General features: G+C 40.6%; 1 protein-coding gene and 1 long non-coding RNA gene across 7 annotated transcripts in view; one reads left to right on the forward strand and one right to left on the reverse strand.

The window, feature by feature from the left end:
* The window catches only part of WARS2 (tryptophanyl tRNA synthetase 2, mitochondrial), a 75,677-nt gene that overhangs the window by 34,481 nt on the left and 32,270 nt on the right, over positions 1-8,926 (reverse strand). The window lies entirely within an intron of this gene.
* LOC112486144 lies at positions 611-3,917 on the forward strand. Its single transcript, XR_003048648.1, has 2 exons — positions 611-3,208; positions 3,624-3,917. It is a non-coding gene; the product is annotated as an uncharacterized LOC112486144 (long non-coding RNA).

An 8,926-nucleotide genomic window follows, 5' to 3' on the forward strand; every position in this document is an offset into this window, starting at 1 on the left:
AAAAAAATTTGTCATGGTCATTTTTTCCCACATTTATATTTTCTAATATTAAATTTATAATAGAAAATGAGATGAAAAAAATATAATACAGAGTGAAAAAATGCAATTTTTCCCCTCAAACGATTTTGCGTTCTATAGTGAAAAAACAAAAGTAAATATATGTATAGTAAATGTGCTGTAACTAAAAGGCTGTAAAAAAATAAAATGCGCCATTGTAATTTTTAGCAATAAAAATGTTAATAATAGCAGCCATAATTCACCAGACACCTATTATGTTGCAGGCCTTTATGCTCAGTGCTTTATATACATTAATGAATTTAATCCTTATAATACTCGATATGGTAGGCATATTATTATCCAATTTGCAGATGAGACAACTGAAACTCCCAGATATTAATAGGTTGCCTATAATAGTCACACGGCTAATAAGTGATGGAGCTGGGATTTCAAGCCAGGTATCACTGGTCAAACCCCACACATGCTCTTTCCATGAGCTGTCACATTTTGCATAGCTGCCATCTACTAAGACTTTATTACAGTCAGTGCCTCAATTCTGTAACTTTTCTGTAGGTTTGAAAATTTACAAAAGAAAAAAAAGTTACAGGCCAAAAGAGAGCACTCTAATACATGTATCTTCGTATAACTGCGTGCCAAGTTTCTCTAGAGTAGACTTGCTGAGTCATCAAGTATGCATATGTCTCTTCAACTGCACTACAGTGCGCTAAACTACTTTTGAGTATGTAACAATTTGCAGTTTCTACCATCAATTCCTGTTGCTCCACACCCTCATCAACACTTTGCCGACACTTCTCTTTTTAGCTAATCTGAGTGGATACTAGTAGACTCTATTAAGGTTTAATTGCATTACTTTGATTATGAAAGAAGTTGAGAATTCTTATGGTTATTGGCCGTTTTTATTTCCTCTTTGTGGAGAGCTATTCAAGTTAGTTTTTCTCAGAATGGGTTGTCTTTTTATTGATGCAAAAACTTTTATATGTTCTGGATACTAATATTTTGTCGATTACATGTGTGTTCAATATATTCTCTCATTGCATGACTATCTTTGTTCACGTTATCTTTTGATAAAGAGATGTGCCTTATTTTACCAAATATGTAATTTTTGACTACAGATTTTTATGTTATAGAAGACATCTTTCAATGCCCTGAGGTCATGAAGATATATGTGCACACACACACACATACACCCACACATATATACTTATAGAAAGCATACGCATGGGTATGTGTATGCTTTAAAGTTTTATCTTTCACACTTAAGTCTGTATCCATTTGGGGTTTTTTGCATATGGTGTGAGGTAGGCATCCAATTTCTTTCTTTGCTCTTTTCTCTTTTTCCCATCTAGATCTCTAATGTTCCAGCACCACAATCTTTTATCGAAAAGATTCTTTCTTCACTGTTCTGGAATGTGACTTCTGTCATAAATCAAGGATCTCTATACGTTTGGGTCTGAATCTGGTCATTCTCTTCTGTCCCATTGGTCCACTGGTCTATTTGTCTACTGCGTCAGTACTACGATTCCTTTTTAAATACATCCTGGGATCTGGTGGAACAAATCTTTCTACCTTCTTCTTCTTCTTCAAGAGTATCTTACTCAGCCTTGGTCCCTTACATGTCTCAGTACATTTTACAATCATCTTGTCAAGTTCCAAGAGGAAAAAAAAAAAGTTGTTGGGGTTTTTGATTGGGATTATGTTGAGTTTATAGATTGCTTTGGGGAGAACTGACATCTTTCTAATATTGGGTCCTCTGATCCAGGAAATCATGTAGCATATGAATATTTAATGCAAACCCTGGTGACCAGAGTTGGTAACATGGTTATATAACTCAAATTTGCTAAGTGACTAGAACTTAAATGTTCTCATTAAAAAAAAAGAAGATAAATATGTGAGATGGAGGATGTGTTATTTAACTAGATGAAGGGAATCCTTTCACAATGTATATCAAATCACCACAATATTCACTTTTAATATCTTACAGTTTTGTCAATTATACCTCAATAAAGCTGAAAATTTTAAAAAGTGACCTAAAAAAGTCCTTATCTTTATACCTAACAATAGCTCACTCCTAAGAGCTAATCTACTTTAGATATGTGAATTCCAGGGCTACTTAAATTTTGCCTTTCTCTTTCCCCAAGAATATCAGATCCTACAAATATGGTCTATTTTCCCCAAACCTACTAACTTTCCTCTCTGCTCCTGAGATGATAGCCTTAAAGTAGAATGTTACATCATAGTTCCATGGTTCAGAATTGCACTTGATCTAAGCACTCAGGAGACCTAAAAGATTCGTGACTCTGAGAATATAAAAAATATTTTTAAGTAACTGAGAACAAATATAATCTTACCAGTTAAAACTATACACACACACAGAGCCTTCAAATTACTAACTCTCCAAAGCATAATTTAGAATCATTATTTAAAAAATAGTTTGTAAGTAAGACTGAGGCTGGGAGGGAAGGAAAGGTGTGTGTGCATGAGAGAGATAGAGAGAGAGAGAGAGAGAGAGAGAGAGAGAAAGCATGAGGCAAGAGAAAAGTTAGCATAGAAAAGCACCTATCAGTGAGGCTTTGTCCAGTAACTTGGGACCTTAACCAGCCCTGAGATCCTAATACGGGAATAAGCAAAGGAGCTTTCAGTGAGGTAAAAAAATGATTAATGGGCTTTAGGGACTGATTGATGAAAAGAGAAAGCAAAGCAGGAAAACAAGCTCTGAACTTAATAAATGAAAGAGAAAAAAATACCATCCAGAAATACTTGAGCTAGGATGAAGAGGGGCTGTTTATGCTAAAATAAAGAGTTATGAAGACTAGGAATAACGAGTTGAAATAATATGAACATTTCCACATAAATCCCTCCACGGTTAAACTAAAGAATGTTTCCCCAGGAGAAACGGAAAGGCTAATTCTTAAGAAAACTAGGAGAGAGAAGCCGTTGAGGACAGACTGTGGGAAGAAAGAATTGTGAGCAGCTGAAACGGACTGAACACGATCTAACACATCTTTTGCATTCTCCAGTTTCTGTGATTCTATCCGTCCATGTGGAGGGAATGACGCGATCAAGAATTAAGAGCAACAAGAAATGTTTTGTTTGGTGTTCGAGGAACCATTAAAAAAAAAAAATACAGCCTCTAAATGAGAACTGGATTCCTGGTCTTAAAAATATACAGAAAGCATCCTGCTCTTCTGTGGTGAGTTTATGTTCCCGTCTGTTCCCCCCCTTGCAAGAGTCAGCAGGCAGCCCGCCGGCATGGCAGGGGAGATACGCCTGGTACGATGAAATCACGGGGCTGGAATGTGCAGTTAGGGTGGTGGGAGGATGGGGGTTCTGTGTTCAAAAGCACTGGAGTTGGAAAAAAATGAAAACGAAAGGAATACAGGCTTCCCAGTGGACAGGAGGCAAACCACAAAGAAAACAGCTTCGAGACTAGCCCACAGGCATTCGCTCATGGGAAGCCTGCAGCGTCAACCTGCAGTCCCGCCACTGTGTGCAGAGGATAAAAAAAGGAGCATTTTTGTAAAATAGGACTTCGTTTATATTTCGAGTGTATTTCCTTAATAAACCCCACTTCCAATCAGAACATTCATTGGCTCATTTTGTAACAGAATCGGCATTACCGATGGGCAGCTTCAGCCCTGGGATCCGAAATATTCCAGAAGAGAGGGTGGCTGTTCGAATCAAAGGGAGAACATTATTTATCGACCTGACAGATGGAGCCAGAACTCTTCCCGTCTTCAGGTACAGAGAATATGCAAAAGTCATAATTATCTTAATTTTCAGTACCGCACCCAAAAGCGATTGAAAAATCCCAGGCTGTTAATTATGGCAAAAGGTATCTTTTGTGTTTAATTAAAGAGCTTCTGTCTTTAATCTCCAGTGAATAAAATACATTAAAAGAAGACTGCTTACTAGCTTTGAAACACTTTCAAGTTTGGCATGGCAGTGGGAACCCAGGACTTCAACAAAAGATTTCAAGACTCTTATACAAAGTTCCATTTGCAGCGGTTGTTCATTCACCTGTTTTAACTACAGTCACAGGTAAACCAACAACTTGGCTGAACAACCATATGTCCAATCAGTTCCATGAATGACATGTTATCACAGATGGTGATAAAACAGTAATCAACGCCACTGACAACTAATTGTGGCGAAAATCTCTTTTGTAAGTCTATTTATTCTTCTAATTATGTATAAACGAAAAATGCAGCCTAAGATGCTCCTGAAAGGCTGTTAGTGTTTCTAAATTCTATCACGTACGTTACCCGCCTATTTCAGTGCTACACTCCTCGAATATATCTTCATTTTCTCAAAAACGCCTCTACTACCGATTATTGATTTAAGAGCCAAAACAGAGGAGACCCAGCATAAAAAAAAAACCAAAAAAAAAAACAGCACTTCCGCCTTGGCTAGGAGGACCCAGGTGCTTCTCTGAAGCTTTCTTTGGCCACAGCTCAGCATTGTTCTTCCACAGTCAGCTCTTTCTTCCAGAAAGTACAGAGATCCCGGGGCCTGCTGAGAAAACACTGACTCAGCACCAAGAAAAATGGGTTCGTTTCCACTTAGAAATGAAACCAGATGCTCAGACCTGGGAACCAATACAGTAAATATTAATTCAATGTAAGAGAAAGCAGGTCTTATATCACTCTCAAACAAGAAACATGGAGACCAACAATTAAAACTGCAGGAAAAATTATTTTTAAAACAGGAGGGTTCAGAGCGACTAACCCATTAGACTGTTTCCTTAAAGGCACAGACGACGATAAGCACTTAAAACATATTGTTAGGCTGGTGAGAGTTTAACAGGGATACACTTGACTTTTAAAAGATTTCTATAGACTTATTTAAGACACTTCCAAATTTTCAGAGCTGTGCATCTCTTTTCCCCACGTGCCCTGTGCTGTCCTTCCATCGGGTGATAGAATGCTTCCGCAGATGTATTTTCCTTCTTGTGATGACCCTGTGCTGCCAGAGACATTCTCTGGCACTTGTACCCCAGCGCCGCTAAGCTATGTTTAAATGCTAAGGTCATCTGTAAGTACAGAATACACTGGCAAGTCCCTTTAGTTTTTATTGGAAAAGTGATTAAAACTAAATTAGTATATTATCTAAGGATGACAGAAATAATTATAACATGATATGTATAGAGATATACTTTTTATACCTAATGATAACACTGCTTGCTAACGCAGATTCTAGCAAGGGTCAAATTCTTGATGTAAAAATCTTAAACGCTACTGCATAATTTATTTTTATATTGAATGGAATAGTAGATATAGGCAAGAGATCAAGACGCAATGGAACGAAATTTTAAAGTATAAAGAATGATCTGAAATGCTTAAGAAGAGTTTTTCCTCATAAGGAAATTTGAACATTGATCTTCAAGTGTTAGATCATCCTGGGAAGATATGATTTTATCATTACCTCTTATGGCCAACTAAAGGCTCATGCCACCAACCATCGTCACTAGTCCCATGTCCACATCAGTGCCTGCCTGACATCATATCTTCAGCCGATGGTCTGAAAACACTTATTCTTTGGCCAGCTCCCCATACCAAAGTCCTTGGACTATTACTAAATGTGTGAGGATTAGATTATGCTAGTGTTAAACGTTTGGGTTTCTTTTCAGTTACATACCCTTTTCCAAAATATAATATTCTGACTAGAAGTGCCCAATACATAGAACAGTCTGAAGAAAGCTTGGTAGGTGGATAGATAACAGAAGAGCTAGTGAGGGGGCAGGGTGCCTAGCGGGCAGGCTTGCCCCAGCCAGCCTTGGAGGGGCTGCCCAGAGCCCAGGTGTGAAATCCACTTGATTCAAGGCATTTTCAAAGTATTAACATTTTGTCGAAAAAAAAACCAAAAACGTGTCTTCCTTGGGGTAGTGAGAAACATACAAGAGAAGAAAGTTCTTAAAAAAGAAGGTCTTAGATAAAAATGCAAATACCACACACATCGACTCAGTTCTATGTGTAACTCTTCTTATTTCCTCTTCCGGGTTAAGGTTCAAACTCCGTGTGGCACTTAATGCCTTTTCCAGTCGCCCTCCATTGTCCTACAAGAAGAGCTGACCTAGTGACGTGCCATTCTTGCATAGCTCATTAGCCCCTGCATTCTGACTGTTCCATCATCCTGGACGCCCTTCACCCCCTTCTCTGCCTGGGGAACCCCCCATGGTCTTCAAGGCCGAACGATCTCTCCTGATTCTAAAGCTCTTCAACGCGTCTCTTCTCCTAAGCAAACACGTGCACGCGCACACACACGCGTGCACACACACTCGCGCGCACACGCACACACACAGTCTCTCTCTCCAGGCAGAACAGACCCTTCCTTCATCAGTTCTTCATTACTGCACATATCACATTGGTAACTCGGTAAATATTTTCTTATTTGCTCAGTAAATATTTTCCCACCTAGAACATGACCTTCTCTAGGGCAGGGGCTGTCTTTTTCATCTTTATGTCCCCAGTACATAGCAGTGCCAGGTACATTGTGAGCACCTAATAAATATTAGTGGAATGAATGACAGTCCCTCCCCACCTCCCCACCCAACTTTGGCTCCAAATGGAAAGGGCAAAATAACTAAACAAAGTGAACCAAATGTTTCAGTCACAGGTAGTTCTTCAACAAGGTCTGTTCTAGGAGTTTGTCTGAAAATTGGTTTTCTGAAACTCAGAAACTCAGCTCTTTAAATGGTGGTTAGGGTCCAGGAAGGCAGCCCACAGAAGCTCATTGAGACCACGGCATTTCCGAAGAATGGTTTTAATGGCACTGTCTCAGCTGTACCTGAACACCGTTCATAAAATCGTTTCTGTGGGGAGGCGGAATCCGAGGTCCATTTGGGCCGCCAGAAACCTGCCCAGTGGTGGCTCTGATTCTGAAGTAGCAAGGGCTAAGAGGGGAGCAATCTGGTGTGAAGAGAGGGTCGCATTTGTTTAAAGTTAGTTTGTATGATTAGCTAAAGCTTCCTCGAGCATCCATCAGCCTCCCTCACACTGATGGGGTGAGGACTGCCTCGGAGGCAGCTGCCCTGATCGCCACTGCTGGGAAAGAAAGAGCAGAAGAGAGGTGGAAGGAAGGCATTAGGACAGAGGCTCTCCCTGTACCAACAGCATCGCCAGAACAGGGAACCTAGAAAGGCAAATTCCTGGGTCCCCACTCAGACCTAACGACTCAGAAATCCGAAGGGCGGGCTTGTCCTGGAAGAAGAAATGAGAAGAGGTATGCAATCTGTGCCTTAACAAGCCTTCCAGGTCATTCTGAGGCTCGCCCCAGTTTGAAAGGGATTTGGGGGGACTAACGTCTATTCTTAAAATTCGCTTCAACTACATAAAATGAGGTCCAGATGAAAACACTATAAATGAAAAAGAGAAGATACCTTCGAAGCCAACAGTTCTCGATCTTGGCTGCACGGCGATCACCGGGAGCTTTTAAAAGTCCCGATGCCTGGGCCCCATCCTCAGAGATTCTGACTTAATCAGTTTGGGATTTGGCGTGAGCATCAGGATTTTTAAAAGCTCCCCAGGTGATGTTTGTGTGCAGCCAAGACTGAAAAACTGCTTTTCTAAGCCAACTGCTACGCAGTTCTTCTCCAGAGCTGCCAACCTGCTAGGAGAAACACACACACACACACACACACACACACACACACACACACACACACGACTGTAAAAACATAAAAAGTAAGTTCACTTGCTTATAATTGACATTTTAAGGTAACAAAATCCCCGAAATAGCTATTTATTAATGCATGGTCAGAGGCCTCTTTGGCTCCAGGCATCTGATATCGCACTGCGCAGCCACAAAGGTCAGCAGAGTATGAAGGTGTGTGAGATAAGACACCTGAGACAGCAGGTGAGCATATCACCTTCCACGGTTAGGTGGACTAACTTGGCAATGTCTGGGCATAAATCCTTACAGCTCGGGGGCTCAGGAAGCACGTGCAGCTTGGATTTCACCGAGAAAATCATCCCACTAAGAAGGTTTCACATCAGAATTGTCATGGATGGAACACAAACTTCTCTCAGCATCGAAGGCTCTTTTCTACCCATTTCCCCACCTGGCAAACTCTCCGGCTCCCTCTGATCCCTTCCAGAGAGTCAGAATTCAACACTCAAGCAGGTGGGTCTCACGGTTAGTTCCGCTGGGTGACTGAAAACCTGGACTAGGAGCAGGGAGCCTTGGCTGAGTGAAGCTGGGATGCCGGAAAATCTCACATACGACGCTACGAAGTAACATGACTATCTCTAGCGTTCTGAACCTTAGAGACACTGTGTGAATTTCTTACAAGGTTCCTACACACAAATAGAAAAAAATTTTAAGTTATTTTTCTGGCATGAAGATAGTTCACAGACCAAAAAAAAAATAAAAAAGATAGTCTCTTTGTCTGTCCCGATCACTACGAGAAGAAAGGAATTTCGTCTTCCAGCCACCCGTGGCTTCCGTTCTCATCATCCAACCTGTAGACGGATACAATCCCCAGGGACGTTTCAACATTTGTATCAGTCCAGACTCTTCTGTCAGCTCACACTGTGAACTCAACTTTAGAATAAGTTAGAAAAATGGCAAAGTCAAGCAGTAAAGTACGATCAGTTTAACGTGTTTGGTTATTAACCATGGTTAAGGCGCAGGTTCTAGCTCCAGGCTGCCTGGGTTGAAGCCATGCTCTATTACTCATATGACCTTGAGCATCTACAAAATGGGGATAGGAACATATCTGCCTCACCGGGTGGCTGGGGGAGATTGTGATGATTTTATCAGGATAAAGTGCTTAGCGCCTGACACATAGGATGCCTCTAGAGGTTATCGGACCATTGATGGTGGTCGAAATTTTAAATATTTATATATTTTTGATCTACTCATTCAATGTATAGAAATCCGTCCTTCAGAAATACTCATGCAAGGATGTACG

The sequence above is a fragment of the Pteropus alecto genome, unplaced genomic scaffold, assembly GCF_000325575.1.
Source record: "Pteropus alecto unplaced genomic scaffold, ASM32557v1 scaffold106, whole genome shotgun sequence".
Lineage (NCBI taxonomy): Eukaryota > Metazoa > Chordata > Mammalia > Chiroptera > Pteropodidae > Pteropus > Pteropus alecto.